The sequence below is a fragment of the Schistocerca nitens genome, chromosome 7, assembly GCF_023898315.1.
Source record: "Schistocerca nitens isolate TAMUIC-IGC-003100 chromosome 7, iqSchNite1.1, whole genome shotgun sequence".
Lineage (NCBI taxonomy): Eukaryota > Metazoa > Arthropoda > Insecta > Orthoptera > Acrididae > Schistocerca > Schistocerca nitens.
The window spans coordinates 480,513,371-480,530,132 of record NC_064620.1 but is presented as its reverse complement, the minus strand read 5'-3'; positions in this window follow the sequence as shown (position 1 = coordinate 480,530,132).

The following is a 16,762-nucleotide window of genomic DNA, read 5'->3' as shown; positions in this document are numbered from 1 at the left end:
AATCTAATGCTGATATCCTACGTAATGTTCTACCGATGTTACTACAAGATTTTTCACTGCATGAGAGAATGGCGATGTACTTCCAGCATCATGGATGTCCGCCACATAGCTCGCGTGCTGTGGAAGAGGTATTGAATAGTATATTTCATGACAGGTGGATTGGTCGTCGGAAGCACCATACCATGGCCCGCACGTTCATCGGATCTGACGTGCCCGGATTTCTTTCTGTGGGGAAAGTTGAAGGATATTTGCTATCGTGATCCACCGACAACGCCTGACAACATGCGTCAGCGCACTGTCAATGCATGTGCGAACATTACGGAAGGCGAACTACTCGCCGTTGAGAGGAATGTCGTTACACGTATTGCCAAATGCATTGAGGTTGACGGACACCATTTTGAGCATTCTTTGCATTAGTGTGGTATTTACAGTAATCACGCTGTAACAGCATGCGTTCTCAGAAATGATAAGTTCACAAAGGTACATGTATCACATTGGAACAACCGATATAAAATGTTCGAACGTACCTACGTTCTGTATTTTGCTTTAAAAAACCTACCTGTTACCACCTGTTCGTCTAAACTTGTGAGCCATATGTTTGTGACTATTACAGCGCCATCTGTCACAAAGCGGTAAAAGTGGTCATACTAAAACATTCATATTTCTTTACGTACTACACGAATATGTAATAAAAATGGGGGTTCCTATTTAAAACAAAGCGCAGTTGATGTGTGTCTGACCTATGGCAGCGCCATCTAGCGGGCCAACCATAGCGCCATCTGGTTTCCCCCTTCAAGCTGGATAAGTTTAGTTCTTTGTAGTTTTTTTTCGTTTGACGCTTATTTCGTAAGATATTTGACCCGTCACGATCAATGGATCACCCTGTATATACAGGGTGAAGTGAAATTCGCGCACTCAGGTCTTGCAGCATGGCTCCTCACATGCCAGCGATTAGGAAATGTCTGTCACAAAATTTCATCTGGCGAGTACATCCGGCAGAAAAAGGACGTTAAAGAGTGTGACTCTGGCAGCACTGTAACCACATGTATGGTAACTATCTCTGTCAGCCCGTATTCGCAGTGATATACAGTTCGTGCAGCGGCTAGAATTTTGGGTTAGCATGCAGGAGATGGATGGTTCGATCCTAGGTTGAGGTATATGTTTTTTATTTGGTGAATGTAGTACAGGTGGGACGATACATGGCATCTTAATCATCATCAGCGATTTCAGAGTGTCTTCTAGAAAACATTTGCACTTAGATACCAAAATCGTAGAAATGTAAAATTGGTCAGCTTTGAAAGAAGCCCTTGCCACGTCGTGGGCGTGAATTTATTCCCACCACTTCATCTTTTTTTTTTTTTTGTCATAAGTCTGAGAGGTGGCATGAGCCCCCTCTCATATTTCTATCTTACGATTCTCCTCTCTAGTTGCATGCGGTGGAGGTTCCGTTGTTCCTTCACACGCGGACTTCCCATGTAGCGTCTCTCGCCACCCGGGTGGTCCAGTGACAGGCGGGCTCTTCTCACTTTGAAAGGGTAGGTTGACAGGTGTGGGGGCCGAGTGAATACTCTCCGGACGCCGACATTGTCAGGAGACGCGGCCGCGAAAGCCGGAAGTGGCGGCTGGGCTGGTGGTTCCGTTGCTTCGCAGAAGCTTAGCGAAAACACTTTCTGGCGGGCTACCAGCGAGGCGTGGGAATGACTTGTGTACCCTGGCAGTTGTGGCGCGAAAATTCCCGCACTTTCTGCAAAATAGTAACGGTGATTGGTTTGCTCAGGGCATAGCGCCGTGACGTAGCAAAATCAGCACAGAAATTGGCGCCAAGAATCTCCATTGGTGGAATGGTAGTGCTCCGGCAATGGAGTGGAATTTCCGCCGGTTTTAGGGTTGCTGATTGGAACGTAACCACGGCCACTGTCGTGGGGGCGGGAATGTTCGGTGTTCGGCCTGTACGGGTGCTCTGGGTAGTCGGCAGTCGCCTTTCGGTCGAGGACGTCAAAGCAGCCAGCCCTCGCCTGCGGTACGCCAGATCGTGTTCTGGGAGAAAAGAAGACTGTTGGTAATGTACGTCCGCAGCACCGGCAGATAGGGATTTTCCTAGGTGATAATCAGAGCTCAGCAGAGCGCGCCTGTTCATCCTTTTCTAACTTTGTTCAGTTTCGAGTAACAGCAATTACCATTGGGTTAGCTGTGTGTCTCTCTTGAGATTTGAAGTGGAAAGGAATTGGCTCCACATACCACTTCGTCTTAAACCTCACGATCTAAGTTAGGGACAACTTCACCTTTATAGTGTTTGTATGAATCTCCAATTTTAGCCAATTTGATGTTTTATAAATTTGCTGTGTTTCTTTTACTATTCTGTGTTTAATCTTAATAAATCATATTGTTATTTTGAACAGAACTTTCATTCTGTTAATCAATAGAGCAACCCTATCATTCCTCACTATGCTAATGAAACCTTTGTTTATTTAACTTATGTATCAAATTAAATTACTGCAGGTGCCAAACTCTCTTCTACTCCACTAGCAGGGTTGATTAGAGTCAGTTCGCGTATTTTTTTTATCCTTGTGCAACAGCAAAAGTCGGAGTTAGAATAGGGGGGGCTTAGAGCATGATTTACACATGTGGATTCTAGTAGAATTTAGTGATAAATACACTACTAGCCCCGGCACCTCGCATAATATGGCGACCCTTAGCCTCGGATCTTTCCTGAGAATCACTGATTAACAAACAGTATTCTTAGTACGAACATTCAAATTTTTTTTCTCTAATTTTTTTATTGATTAATACCCAAGTTTTTCTGGTAGTTCCGCGTTTAGTTTTAAGTAGCGGCGCATGATTACAGTTTTTGTTTTCAGTGTATATTTTTTTTGTTCATTGTTTTTTGTGTTTCGTTGATGTGGTGTCCGTACCACATTGCACTTTGTCGGATTTGTGTGCGGTTTCTGTACCACATCAAATTGTGTTTGTGATTACAGCGTTGGAACAGCGTTGTTAAAATTTTATGTCTATGTGTAAAAAAAAAAAAAAATACAGGGAGTAGATTATTTTTACTGTGTATTTTAGATAAATTTTGTTTCTCATGAATGATCACGAGAAGTAAGGCACGACTATTATCGAGCGAAGCTAAAACAAAAGAGGATAGCATAATGGATAAGGGGCAGTTTACTGACGGGAATAGGTCCGGAGATGAGATGGGCACATTTTTAGCAGGACAGGGCGCCAGGGTCATTGATGAGGAAGGTGATTTTGACGCGATCTTAGAGCAACGTCGCGACCGTGATTATGATAGTGAGGTAGAGGATGAAACAGAGACAGGCACACAGATCGAGACGGCAGCAGAAGTTCATAATCAAACGAGCGAGAGCAGACAGGGGCCAGCTCGGTCACGTCAGAGCTCTAGCGCCCAGGTGTCCAGAGTTACATCACCCATGTGTGACGAGGATCAAAATGATGACATTAACCCAATACTAAGCTTCCTACGATCAATGAAAGAAGAAGCTGACGAACAACGTAAGAAGGAGAAGGAAGAAGCTGACGAACAGCGTAAGAAGGACACTCAGGCAATAATTTCGCATATAGGGAAAATTCGTGGGGAATTACTAACAATAAAGAAAGAATGTGGAGAAGCAAAACAAATGTCAATGGTAGCACAAAAAGTAGCAGGCCTAGCCAAAACCGCAGCAATAGGGGCAATGAAAGTCGCGGAATCAACTTCTAAACTCGCAGGGCGCTTGCGACGTACAACACAATCCCACTCAAAATCCCTAGCATTCTTAAGAACTCAAGGTAATATCGCGGTTGGGAACACCACGAAACGAATGGAAGAAGTAGAGAGTCGGATAGCAAAACTAGAGCAAAACGGGCACACGAGCACTGCGTGTTCGGGTACCAATGATGGAGTACAAAGAATTGTGTCTCCGAGGAAAAGCCCGCCGTGCTCTAGCCCATTGACCGAGTGCGGAACTAACACTGCACACGCAGAAACAGCGAGTAATAGCTCCAATAATTATAGCCCACTTAGTAGAGTGAATTCTGAGTGCCACTTCCACTGTGATACAGAGGTAGCACATCACAGTTATCAGCAAGATAGAGCAGGACACTCAGCAGACGTGCAAGTATCGGAAACGAGTGACAACACCAGTGCGAGGATCAGAACGGATTTTGATCACAATCACTTCCTGTCGATACTAAAATTCCAGAAGTTCAAAGAAAATGGAGGGTCGATGCATCCGAAGAGCTGGGTGATGCAGTTCACAAATTCATTACCGGCATCATGGCCAACCCAGGCAAAATTAGAATTCATGTGTGGACACATCGAAGGCCAAGCCGCGGAAAAGATGCGGGGTGTGGCAGTGACGTGTCGGACTTATCAGGAATTTGTTGGTGCATTCCTGCGGACCTACTGGTCAAAGGAAACGCAAGACAGGATTAAAGAGGAAATAATATTTTGTCCTGAACTGGAAGTGTCCGGACATAGGAGCGCAACCAAATTTCTTGATGATTTACTCAAGAAGAATCAATTTTTAGACAGTCCATATAGTAACGGAGAAATCATTAAATTTTGCTTTTCCAAATTGCCAGTTAGGTACCAACAGACACTTGTCGGCAAGTGTGGATCTGACATAGAAGCATTCAAGAGTCTATTGCGCGAACTCGAAGTAGTCTTTGATAAACAAGACGCAAGGGACAGGAAGAAGGGGCAAAGTAACAAATACCACCGGCCAGGAACAGAAGACGACAACAGATCGCATAATCGCACTGGTCAGTTAGGAAACCAGGGTTACGGAAGTCAAGGTTACGCTATTCAAGGTTATGGAAACCAAAGACACGGAAACCAGAACGTCAGGGAGCAGGGTCAATCTAGACAAGGAATCTGGGATTGGAGGAATAACGAACGGCAAAGCGACCGTAATTGGAGAGAGCGAAACCAAGGACAACAGCGGAACCAGGAGATTGAAACTAGACCCGCAAATCCTAATGCACGTCAGAGGAGGGGGAGCTTAACAAGGGATTGACGCCAGACTAGTGCGAACACAGGCCGCCGGAATTTCGCACGTAATCTCGGACCTGGCCAACTACGGATGATACATTACGAAGATTTATCAGAAATCCTGCTCGAGGAACATAAAGCAACACCTCGACAAGATCGGCAGCCTCTTATCACAGTAGCAATAGCTGAAAAGAGTATGAATGCGATAATAGATAGTGGAAGCTACATAACAGCAATATCCGAGGCAGCATACAAAAGGTGCTCTCAGGAGATGGACTGGCCTGTCCTATCGGTTAAGAAAACCAAAATAAAAGGGGCATTAGCGGGTAAATGTACGGAGGTCACCCAACAAACAAGACTGGAATTCTCCTGCCAAGGACACAAAATAGAGTATAACTTCTGGATCGTGCCAAATCTGGCGATCGACATGATAATAGGAACGGACTTCCTAAATGAACATGACGCGATAGTTGATCTAGGACGAGGTGAAGTGGTTTTGAGGAAAGGGAATCCCGTCCACGTTAAGTTCGACGACCAGCTGATCCCAGCTCAACTACCGTCTAACTGTGTACGGATAAACTATGCGTGTCTGAAAGACAGAAAGGAAGAACAGGTCGACGTTGCGGGTAAGGGAGAGGACACGGATGAGAATGAAGTCGGAATAATGGGAGAAATAAAGGAGAAAATAGGAGAAAAAGTGGAAGCAATAAAGAATATAAGGAGCGACCACCGCAAAGAACTTCATAAATTACTAGTAGAACATGCGGAGGTCTTCCTTCCCAAGACAGGATCAATAAAGAACTTCCAATATGAATTTCGTGTTCGTCCGCACAACCAGTTTCGTGTGCCACCCTATCCAATCCCCTTGGCATATCGACAGAAAGTAGCAGCTGAAATTACGCGAATGCTGAGTGAAGGAATAATAGAACCTACGGCTTCAGCCTATAATAACCCGTTAAGAGTAGTCGAGAAGGCAGATGGTAGTATTCGTTTAGTCTTGGACTCGCGACAAATTAATACCATAATAGAACCCGAAACAGACAGACCGGAACGATTAGAGGAACTCTTACAAAACTTCCATGGAATATCAATCTTCTCATCAGTTGATCTAAAATCGAGTTTCTGGCAGATCGAGCTCCATCCAAATTGCAGACAGTACACAGCCTTTTTAGCATTTGGAAGATGTTACCGGTTTCGTCGTCTACCATTTGGTTTGAACGTTTCATCTGCCGCATTCATTCGGGGGCTGGACGGCATACTAAGCGATAATTTGAAACGTCATGTCACCAGCTATGTGGACGATTTGCTGATCGCGGAGAAATCTTGGCGAGAGCACAATGCGGTCCTCCGTGAACTCCTAGCGACATTCAAGGAATACGGAGTGACTATCAATATCGAAAAATCGAATTTTGGGACGTCCTCTGTGAAATTTCTAGGACATATCATCACGGGTGAGGGCATTGCGCCAAATCCCGAAAAGATCGAAGCGATTGAAAAGTTTCCCATTCCTACGACAAAGAAGCAGTTAAGGGGGTTCTTGGGGATCATAAATTTTTACAACCGCTTTATACATGTCAAAACTCAGAGCAGTCCTCGGTTGCATCAACTTACAGGAAAGAAGATTCCTTGGGAATGGGATGAGGCGGCCGAATCCGAATGGAAAGCATTAAAATTCGCATTATTACAAGCACCCATCCTATCACACCCTAATTTAGCAGAAGAGCTTTGCATAGTAACGGACAGTTCATACTCCGGTCTGGGTGTCATGGTGTTCCAAGACTATGTACATGAAGGAAACAGGGTGTGGAAGACAATTGCGTTTGCTAGCAGAGTACTAGCCAAGAGTGAGAGGAATTACTCAGTAACCGAGTTAGAGGCGCTGGCTATTGTATGGGCGTTTGAAAAATTCAGATACCTTCTGTTTGGTCGCAAGACGAGGGTCTACACAGACCACAAGGCGCTCGAGTTCTTGATGACTGCAAAGCTTAATCACAGGCGGCTCATTAGGTGGGCATCGTATCTACAGCAGTACAATTTTTCGATAGAATATATCCCCGGCAGTCAGAACATCATTGCAGACGCCTTATCACGGTCACCGATCGGATTTGAGCACAACATGGAAGAAGATCTGGAGGAAAATCACTACTGCCTTTACTATATGCAGAAAGTAGCCTTTGAAAATTTTATTACCTGTAGTATGCAGGACATCAAGAAGGAGCAAGACAAGGACCCTGCCCTAGTGTTATTGAAACAGAAATGGATAGACAGAAGACACGCCACCATCAGGCAGTTCTACCTCTTGCGGAAAGGCATAATTTTCCACCGAAATTATACCAATGACACTGAATGGGGGGTATGCATCCCTGAACACCTAATAAACAAGGTTATATGGCATACTCACCTCAGCTATGGACACTTCGGACCACGCAAGTGCAATCTCAAGCTAAGGACCATGTGTTACTTTCGAAACATGGAGCGTCGAATTCGGAGGGTACTGTCGGTGTGTAAAGACTGCCAAAAGGCTAAGCACACCACTGTGAGCATGCAGGCACCATTATACCCAATCGTACCGACCAAATTAAGACAATTAGCAGCAACAGATTTGATGGGACCTTTGCCAAGAACAAGAAGAGGATATACTTACGTATTAGTGTTTGTTGAACTAACGTCCAAATACGTTACCTTTACGCCACTGAAGAGGGCAACAGGACGAACTGTATCACGAGCCCTAATCCGGGATTTCCTACCACAGGTTGGTCATGTGAGTAGAATCATTTCTGATAACGGGCCACAGTTTAGGTCAAAAACATGGAAGGAGACGTTGCGTCGATGTAAAATTGATCCCATTTTTATATCTTCACACCATCCGAGCTCGAATGCTGCAGAACGGGTTATTACAGAACTCAGAAACTTGTGCCGGTTGTACTGTAACAAACAGCACACGACATGGGACGTTTTCCTTAAAGACTTCCAGGAGGTGATCAATGAGGCACCCCATGGGATAACAAAATTGGCACCCATTACAGTACTGAAAAACCGGATTCCTAAGGACTTGATAACCAAGGTCGTAAACTTCCCACCAAGGGCGCGAACGCAGCACCAAGCCATAGTGGATTTGGCTCTCAAGAGGATACGGGCTGCAGCAGAGGTCAGGAAGAGACGTGCCGACAGGGGAGCTCGTCTACGACACTTCCAAGTTGGACAAAAGGTGCTCGTTAAGTCTTTCCGACTTTCGAACAAACAAAAAATGAAATGCCAAAAATTCTATTCTGTTTACAACGGCCCGTACCGTATAAGGAGAGCAGCTCACCACAATGCTTATGAATTGGAGACGCTGAAAGGAAAGAAGTCCATAGGACTCCACCACATCTCTCACATAAAGGAGTTCGTAGAATAGTAGTAGTGTAAGAAATGTACATAGTAGAATAGGCAAAGATATGAACCTTTTTTCGGGGAACAATAACCGTTGCATTAATAGATTAAGATTGCTAAAGTGTTAACACGCTGCGTTGTCTTGCATAAGAATTTACTGCTGCTATCCTCTTTTTGTTTATGTTTGCGATCTCCAATGTCGATGGAGTAGGAGACACTACCTTTCCATGAGCAATGTTTTAGTCCTTTCCTATCTGGTGTCCATGTTAAGGGATAAGGATGAGTGACGAGACGTCGCACAAACGGGCGCATACAAGAACGTGCTCTTAGAAGCGTTCTGAGAGGTCGTGATACGCTCCATAGCGGCCACAACCAGTTCGTGAGACGTTCATACCAATGCTTGCAGGCACGCGTCAGTGCACTGCACGATTGTGGTATATTGCGCGATTTCGAGGGTGAATATGGGCAGTATAGTTTTTGCAGAGCTGCGCCGGTATCGTTGTCTTGCAAGTCGGGGTGAACCTGTGAGCATTTGACTCTAATGGTGCCCTAGACGAGAGAAATGAGGGCATAAAAGCCTACCATGCTAATGTGCTGGTTGGGGATTTAGCGTGCTGCTCGTTTTTGTCACAGATGAATCACCAAGGAATTGTACTTGGATATTCGTGACATACTGTGTAGCTGGCGTGTGTTGGGTGTCTGAATCCTCAACAGGAACCAGTCCTGGCTTGGTCATATTACATTGCTTCTGGAAAGGTGTACTTTGATCACGAAAACCGCTTCACATAGAGAAGGAAGTTGCAACTATAAATTTATTGTCGTGTATAGCCATGGCTAACCCAGTCTCTGGAGTTTCAGTGAGGCGTAATGAAAACTCGGAGGTCATGTCGTACGGCGCGCACATCACTGTCGTCAATAGCGGCGAGCAGCAAGACATCTCAGCGTAACAGGAACTATGTAAGGGTATTGTATAAGGTAAATAAAAAAAAAAATAAAAAAATAAATAAATAAATAAATAAATAAATAAATAAAATAAAATAAATAAATAAATAAATAAAAGGGAAAGTACGATACTAGGATAAGTTAAACTGTAGGATTTAACAATAACTAGATTAATATTGTGGGGGTTTTCTACCACAAGTGTGGCGCGCGCCTGTTGAGTTGCTATTTTTCAGGTCACCAAACCACAGACCCGAGATGGAGGGACGACGGGCGAGCGAAAGTAGCGTAGTTGCATGTTCTTTATAGCACAGTAAAACTTAGACCTGCATAACAACATAATTTAATTAAAAGACGTAGAATGTAGATCGTTGGGATATGGTAGTTAATTCTTGAAGCATGTCTACTGTCGATCTATATAATTAATAGTAATATTAGTGCGGGCCCGCACATTTAGTTGTTCATCCATTATAAAGCATCAGTTATCACACACCATGTACATACTGAGATCAGTCTCTACACATATATCAAAATAAATTATTTCCATGTCTAGATTAGATGTTATAATGATTGCCATAGATTAATAACTATAAAAGTAAAATAAGAGTGTCTGAAATGACAGACCATCAATGTATCACTATGTAAATTTATTATAACATAGAAGGTCATGGGAAAAAGTTAGGCTTAAGATTTTTGTCAGAACTGTGCAGATGACGGGTATCGTGGCAATGCAGAGGCCAGCCAGCGCAAAAACAAGAGGTCTTGGGCTACCTGCTAGAGGGCGAGCGTCCCGTCCTACACGCTGACAGTCACCCGGCTGCCTACCTGAGGGATTACACGGGACCCTCGCCCCGCCACAAGCGAAAGTGGGGCTGGCCGTTGACCCTGACACGCGACAGCCTGCTAGCTCTCCGGACGCGGCAGCCGCTTGGAGGGATTCCCTGCGGCAGACCACGTTGTCGTGAGTACACGAAGAAGATCACATATCGTGTCAGAACCTGCGCCTCATGTGCCTCAGGACAGAAAGGGACGCTCTATACTCACCTGTTTGGGTTTTTACAACTCACTAGCATTGGCCGATCTGCATACACAAAGCAGCATCGTGCCACACTAACAAATGTATGGTCTCATGTCTTACTTCTCCTCTCTATTAGAGAGCAGTTTTTAACAATAGTCGCTCCTAGTTCGATCCTGTATGGATGACCTCACACACTTGTGGAGTCACTCCACGTGCCATCATCCCTCGTCGAACTGCAATATTGGGAAACGTAAAGTTCTGTCCAGCGAGAGAAGAGACCTAGACTAGTGATGTATCCCAACAAGGAGATCTCAGAGACAATTAATCGACGTGAGGAGAACCTATCACTGTGTCTTCCTACCGTACTGCCGTGATCATATGCGTGGGTCTGACTACAATCTCAACAGCGTACTGCAGACACTCCAGAACTCCCTATTGCTGTTGCCACAACGTAGCAACTACACCCGACGTTGAGCCTTATGTGATGTCAGTACGGTGGAATTTGTGAAGTGCCACGGATATTTCTAACAATGTGATTTAGTGCCTCATTCTCAGCACAGTCGTGAACTTTGTGCAATGTGCACGCACAATTTGATGCCCCATGAACCTTGTTTTTTTTGTTTTTCTTAAATTTCTTTCTCTTATGTTGTTTCTGTAATGTATGGTATACCTTGTATGCGTTTGTGTTTTACACTGTAATTCTTATTACAGATTACTGTATTGTTCTCCACATCATGTTTTTTTTGTATTTTGTGTTTATTGTTGTGTGTATGCTAACAGTGTGCCTGAAGTCCCCATAAACTGAAGCAGATACCACCACTGTCATTGTGAATGGACCATCAGTTCAGGGAACATTTTGTAAAGGTTATTCTTGCTGCAGGGAGACAGAATGAATCGGAGGTTGTAACTAGATTCGGAAAACTCACAAAGAGATTGTTAACTTAAATATTACCATGTGTGAGTGAGGTCAGGTTAGTTTAATGATTAAAATTGTTGTAACATCTTGGGCATTTAATTGCGGAGCACTCCAACTCTGATTGTAAAGAATAAACTGCTCCATATTTGGCTCAGATGCCCGGGCCATGTTTAGAGCGTGAATGTCTGCGTGAATCGGTGTTTGGAAGGGGCTCCCTGGGTATGGATGTGTGATGTGAGTGTTAGTGTTCCATATTAAGAAGGTGAAGTTGGCTACATCATAAATAATCCTCCCTCTATGAGCTGCATTTTTCAGTTGCAGTAATTTTCTTTATAGAGTGCGGCATGTGGAGTCACTTTGTAAGATTGTTCTTGGGCGATTGACTCACTACCTTGCTCCTAAGTGAGCCAACCGCTCACCAATTACAATCTAAAATGGCGTAGGGGCAATGAGAGGTGGCATGAGCCCCCTCTCATATTTCTATCTTACGATTCTCCTCTCTAGTTGCATGCGGTGGAGGTTCCGTTGTTCCTTCACACGCGGACTTCCCATGTAGCGTCTCTCGCCACCCGGGTGGTCCAGTGACAGGCGGGCTCTTCTCACTTTGAAAGGGTAGGTTGACAGGTGTGGGGGCCGAGTGAATACTCTCCGGACGCCGACATTGTCAGGAGACGCGGCCGCGAAAGCCGGAAGTGGCGGCTGGGCTGGTGGTTCCGTTGCTTCGCAGAAGCTTAGCGAAAACACTTTCTGGCGGGCTACCAGCGAGGCGTGGGAATGACTTGTGTACCCTGGCAGTTGTGGCGCGAAAATTCCCGCACTTTCTGCAAAATAGTAACGGTGATTGGTTTGCTCAGGGCATAGCGCCGTGACGTAGCAAAATCAGCACAGAAATTGGCGCCAAGAATCTCCATTGGTGGAATGGTAGTGCTCCGGCAATGGAGTGGAATTTCCGCCGGTTTTAGGGTTGCTGATTGGAACGTAACCACGGCCACTGTCGTGGGGGCGGGAATGTTCGGTGTTCGGCCTGTACGGGTGCTCTGGGTAGTCGGCAGTCGCCTTTCGGTCGAGGACGTCAAAGCAGCCAGCCCTCGCCTGCGGTACGCCAGATCGTGTTCTGGGAGAAAAGAAGACTGTTGGTAATGTACGTCCGCAGCACCGGCAGATAGGGATTTTCCTAGGTGATAATCAGAGCTCAGCAGAGCGCGCCTGTTCATCCTTTTCTAACTTTGTTCAGTTTCGAGTAACAGCAATTACCATTGGGTTAGCTGTGTGTCTCTCTTGAGATTTGAAGTGGAAAGGAATTGGCTCCACATACCACTTCGTCTTAAACCTCACGATCTAAGTTAGGGACAACTTCACCTTTATAGTGTTTGTATGAATCTCCAATTTTAGCCAATTTGATGTTTTATAAATTTGCTGTGTTTCTTTTACTATTCTGTGTTTAATCTTAATAAATCATATTGTTATTTTGAACAGAACTTTCATTCTGTTAATCAATAGAGCAACCCTATCATTCCTCACTATGCTAATGAAACCTTTGTTTATTTAACTTATGTATCAAATTAAATTACTGCAGGTGCCAAACTCTCTTCTACTCCACTAGCAGGGTTGATTAGAGTCAGTTCGCGTATTTTTTTTATCCTTGTGCAACAGCAAAAGTCGGAGTTAGAATAGGGGGGGCTTAGAGCATGATTTACACATGTGGATTCTAGTAGAATTTAGTGATAAATACACTACTAGCCCCGGCACCTCGCAAGTCTTCTGATTGGTTTGATGCGGCCCGCCACGAATTCCTTTCCTGTGCTAACATCTTCATCTCAGAGTAGCACTTGAAACCTACGTCCTCAATTATTTGCTTCACGTATTCCAATCTCTGTCTTCCTCTACAGTTTTTGCCCTCTACAGCTCCCTCTAGCACCATGGAAGTCATTCCCTCATGTCTTAGCAGATGTCCTATCATCCTGTCCCTTCTCCTTATCAGTGTTTTCCACATATTCCTTTCCGATTCTGCGTAGAACCTCCTCATTCCTTACCTTATCAGTCCACCTAATTTTCAACATTCGTCTATAGCACCACATCTCAAATGCTTCGATTCTCTTCTGTTCCGGTTTTCCCACAGTCCATGTTTCACTACCATACAATGCTGTACTCCAGACGTACATCCTCAGAAATTTCTTCCTCAAATTAAGCCCGGTATTTGATATTAGTAGACTTATCTTGGCCAGAAATGCCTTTTTTGCCATAGCGAGTCTGCTTTTCATGTCCTCCTTGCTCCGTCCGTCATTGGTTATTTTACTGCCTAGGTAGCAGAATTCCTTAACTTCATAGACTTCGTGACCATCAATCCTGATGTTAAGTTTCTCGCTGTTCTCATTTCTACTACTTCTCATTACCTTCGTCTTTCTCCGATTTGGCCGGCCGCGGTGGTCTCGCGGTTCTAGGCGCGCAGTCCGGAACCGTGCGACTGCTACGGTCGCAGGTTCGAATCCTGCCTCGGGCATGGCTGTGTGTGATGTCCTTAGGTTAGTTAGGTTTAAGTAGTTCTAAGTTCTAGGGGACTGATGACCACAGCAGTTGAGTCCCATAGTGCTCAGAGCCATTTGAACCATTTCTCCGATTTACTCGCAAACCATACTGTGTACTCATTAGACTGTTCATTCCGTTCAGCAGATCATTTAATTCTTCTTCACTTTCCCTCAGGATAGCAATGTCATCAGTGAATCGTATCACTGATATCCTTTCACCTTGTATTTTAATTTCACTCCTGAACCTTTCTTTTATTTCCATCATTGCTTCCTCGATGTACAGATTGAAGAGTAGGGGCGAAAGGGTACAGCCTTGTCTTACACCCTTCTTAATACGAGCACTTCGTTCTTGATCGTCCACTCTTATTATTCCCTCTTGGTTGTTGTACATATTGTATATGACCCGTCTCTCCCTATAGCTTACCCCTACTTTTTTCAGAATCTCGAACAACTTGCACCATTTTATATTGTCGAACGCTTTTTCCAGGTCGACAAAGCCTATGAAAGTGTCTTGATTTTTCTTTAGTCTTGCTTCCATTATTAGCCGTGACGTCAGAATTGCCTCTCTCGTCCCTTTACTTTTCCTAAAGCCAAACTGATCGTCACCTAGCGCATTCTCAATTTTCTTTTCCATTCTTCTGTATATTATTCTTGTAAGCAGCTTCGATGCATGAGCTGTTAAGCTGATTGTGCGAGAATTCTCGCACTTGTCAGCTCTTGCCGTCTTCGGAATTGTGTGGATGATGCTTTTCCGAAAGTCAGATGGTATGTCGCCAGACCCATATATTCTACACACCAACGTGAATAGTCGTTTTGTTGCCACTTCCCCCAATGATTTTAGAAATTCTGATGGAATGTTATCTCTCCCTTCTGCCTTATTTGACCGTAAGTCCTCCATAGCTCGTTTAAATTCCGATTCTAATACTGGATCCCCTATCTCTTCTAAATCGACTCCTGTTTCTTATTCTATCACGTCAGACAAATCTTCACCCTCATAGAGGCTTCCAATGTATTCTTTCCACCTATCTGCTCTCTCCTCTGCATTTAACAGTGGAATTCCCGTTGCACTCTTAATGTTACCACCGTTGCTTTTAATGTCACCAAAGTTTGTTTTGACTTTCCTGTATGCTGAGTCTGTCCTTCCGACAATCATATCTTTTTTGATGTCTTCACATTTTTCCTGCAGCCATTTCGTCTTAGCTTCCCTGCACTTCCTATTTATTTCATTCCTCAGCGACTTGTATTTCTGTATTTCTGATTTTCCCGGAACATGTTTGTACTTCCTCCTTTCATCAGTCAACTGAAGTATTTCTTCTGTTACCCATGGTTTCGTCACAGCTACCTTCTTTGTACCTATGTTTTCCTTCCCAACTTCTGTGATGGCCCTTTTTAGAGTTGTCCATTCCTCTTCAACTGTACTGCCTACTGCGCTATTCCTTATTGCTGTATCTATAGCGTTAGAGAACTTCAAACGTATCTCGTCATTCCTTAGAACTTCCGCATCCCACTTCTTTGCGTATTGATTCTTCCTGACTAATGTCTTGAACTTCAGCCTACTCTTCATCACTACTATATTGTGATCTGAGTCTATATCTGCTCCTGGGTACGCCTTACAGTCCAGTATCTGATTTCGGAATCTCTGTCTGACCATGAAGTAATCTAATTGAAATCTTCCCGTATCTCCCGGCCTTTTCCAAGTATACCTCCTCCTCTTGTGATTCTTGGACAGGGTATTCGCTATTACTAGCTGAAACTTGTTACAGAACTCAATTAGTCTTTCTCCTCTTTCATTCCCTGTCCCACGACCATATTCTCCTGTAACCTTTTCTTCTACTCCTTCCCCTACAACTGCATTCCAGTCGCCCATGACTATTAGATTTTCGTCCCCCTTTACATACTGCATTACCCTTTCAATATCCTCATACACTCTCTCTATCTGTTCATCTTCAGCTTGCGACGTCGGCATGTATACCTGAACTATCGTTGTCGGTGTTGGTCTGCTGATTCTGATTAGAACAACCCAGTCACTGAACTGTTCACAGTAACACACCCTCTGCCCTACCTTCCTATTCATAACGAATCCTACACCTGTTATACCATTTTCTGCTGCTGTTGATATTACCCAATACTCATCTGACCAGAAATCCTTGTCTTCCTTCCACTTCACTTCACTGACCCCTACTATATCTAGATTGAGCCTTCGCATTTCCCTTTTCAGATTTTCTAGTTTCCCTACCACGTTCAAGCTTCTGAAATTCCACGCCCCGACTCGTAGAACGTTATCCTTTCGTTGATTATTCGATCTTTTTCTCATGGTAACCTCCCCCTTGGCAGTCCCCTCCCGGAGATCCGAATGGGGGACTATTCCGAAATCTTTTGCCAATGGAGATATCATCATGACACTTCTTCAATTACAGGCCACATGTCCTGTGGATACACGTTACGTGTCTTTAGTGCAGTGGTTTCCATTGCCTTCTGCATCCTCACGTCGTTGATCATTGCAGATTCTTCTGCCTTTAGGGGCAATTTCCCACCCCTAGGACAAGAGAGTGCCCTGAACCTCTATCCGCTCCTCCGCCCTCTTTGACAAGGCCGTTGGCAGAATGAGGCTGACTTCTTATGCCGGAAGTCTTCGGCCGCAAATGCTGATTATTTATCAAAATTTAGGCAGTGGCGTGGATCGAACCCGGGACCGAAGAACTTTTGATTATGAATGAAAGATGCTACCCCTAGACCACGGGGGACTGAGTAGTTGGCAAACCTGTTTTCTCTGTACCCTTCTCCAATGGTCCCATAGGTTAGCACCAACTATTGTTCTTACTTTGTTCAGGTCCATTACATTTCGTTAGGGCCTTTCGTTATCCATAACACTAGCAAAGTGTTTTGCAATTAATGTCCAAACTCGATCACTATTTGTTTGTGTCATCACAATGGTCTCACTAATTTTGCCCTTCAACACAGACTGGTAACTGCATGCTGTTTAGTACGTATCTCAAAGT